The sequence below is a fragment of the Orbicella faveolata genome, unplaced genomic scaffold, assembly GCF_042242905.1.
Source record: "Orbicella faveolata isolate gen_17 unplaced genomic scaffold, um_ofav_v1 contig_12, whole genome shotgun sequence".
NCBI lineage: Eukaryota > Metazoa > Cnidaria > Anthozoa > Scleractinia > Merulinidae > Orbicella > Orbicella faveolata.
The window spans coordinates 10,852,166-10,854,142 of NW_028301539.1; the positions used below are offsets into that span (position 1 = coordinate 10,852,166).

General features: G+C 37.6%; 1 long non-coding RNA gene across 1 annotated transcript; it reads left to right on the top strand.

Annotated features, from left to right (window-relative positions):
* The first annotated feature begins 405 nt into the window (after positions 1–405).
* On the top strand, positions 406–1,776 carry LOC149116600 (uncharacterized). Its single transcript, XR_016205417.1, has 2 exons — positions 406–641; positions 1,247–1,776. It is a non-coding gene; the product is annotated as an uncharacterized LOC149116600 (long non-coding RNA).
* The last annotated feature ends 201 nt before the right edge of the window (positions 1,777–1,977 follow it).

The window sequence follows — 1,977 nt, forward strand, 5'->3', positions numbered from 1 at the left end:
CGCGGCCAATAGCATTAACGATTCACACTCATCCGGTTTTAGAAGGGCCCGCCGGCCCATTAATAATGTTTTTGATTTTGCGGCTTTGTATCCAAGGGAAGACAAAAACTCACCATGGATATGCCCAACACTTCCTTTCAATGTATATTGTTTGTTTTGGTGTTGCTAGGTGAATACATGACAATAACAAAATGACTAATTTCCGTATTTTATCAAAATGAAGGTAAGCATTTGCTTTTCACCGTTACCAGAACCTACCTTCGAACAAAAAATGCCTCAAAAAATCAAAATAACACTCTTTAAATATATTTTGTAAAGGAAGTCGAGATGATTACAGAAGTATAACTCATGAAAATCAGTGTCAGCTTATTTTAAGGTCTCCTTGGGTAGTTGTGTGGAGTGTTCGAGAAACAATTAAACTCACACTTTCATTCCCATATCAATGTTGGGTTTTTATAAATATCCATAGTATTTCTCTCATATCACTGAAAACTTAATGTACATTATAATACAAGGTTCTAAACTGTAAATGGCTGTCTTCGAATTTTAGAACTACGAAGAGGAACAATGATCACTGATATGATTTATGTTCATCGCCAAATGTTTCACCAATGCGACATTTTGTCTACTAGCCAAAGAGGGTAAAATTTTTAATGATTTACGTATCTTTGATTGTGGTAGGCGAGACCTTGTTACTTATTTCAGGTGTTAGCCCAAGAGTAGTTTTTACGTTGCAGTGTTTCTTCGACACAGGTGATATTTCCATTCAAATCAATGCGAATTAGGGCGGTCGTTTTCTTACGGACAGATCAGAATCTTTAGAATAGCCATTTTTATAGTGCCAGTTGCATGCTTGAACATCAGCTTCAGCGAACGCAGAGGCATAACTCGAATCTTGATATAACTTTATCTAACGCTTCATTGATCACTCATGGCATTTCATCATCGAGTCTTTTACCAGTCCCGACAATTCCCACATGCATTGCCTTAGTAAAAGAGAGAACAAATGAACTTCAGCACTTAACCTAAAGTGACTTTCAAAAAGAGCATTTAAACGACGACGAACTTAGAATGATCCGGATACCAGCAAAACCAACAAATTGCAAAATAAGGAAGAAAAATATTACGATCAAATTAAAATGGTAAAAGACCAATTAATAACCCTATTTAGAAACCAACTGAAGGCGAACGCTGCGGCTAATACTTTATACCAAAATGGACAAACATTTTTTCAATTTATCCCCAGTCAGTAGAAGACCATTCCACCTTTGCGAAGCCTGTTAAAGAAGGATCTTAAATGGATCTGGTCTGACGAGCACATGTAGTCACTTGAGCATTTGAAGCAGATCTTGTCAAGTCAGCCTGTTTTGAAGTTAGTTGATCCCTCTGAGCTAGTCAAGTTGCAAGTGGATACTTCGAAGTCAGACCCCGGAGGTTGCATCCGCCAGGATGGGCCCGATTGCTTATGGATCACGGTCTCGTAACCATGCAGAAGAACGCTATGCCCAGGCAGAGAAGGACCTTCTTGCAGTTGTATTTGGTTGTGAGAGATTCAATCATTATATATATAATAAACCAGTAGACGGTTGATTTAAAATGGTTCCACAGCCCTGTTAAGATATTACGGATATATTTTTCGTATAATATTAAAGAGCACAACGAGCTCAACTTCGACAAAAAGATCCGAAAGTTGTAAACGCTGGATATGTGGAGTTTACGGGATTTGACGATATTTGGAAGAGCCGTGTTAATTAAAAACTTGGGTATATCGCAACTTGTCTATTCGGCCTCTAATCTAGATGTTTCCAGAGGAATTGCGAACATTGTAAGAACAAAATCTTTCAAGTTCCTTTGGAAAAACAAAAAAAAAAAGGATAAAATAAAAAGATCGGGCTATTACCAAGATTCAGACAACAGTGGAATACACATGATCGATTTTTATATTGTGTTAAAAGCCCTCAAACTCGCCTGGATCCT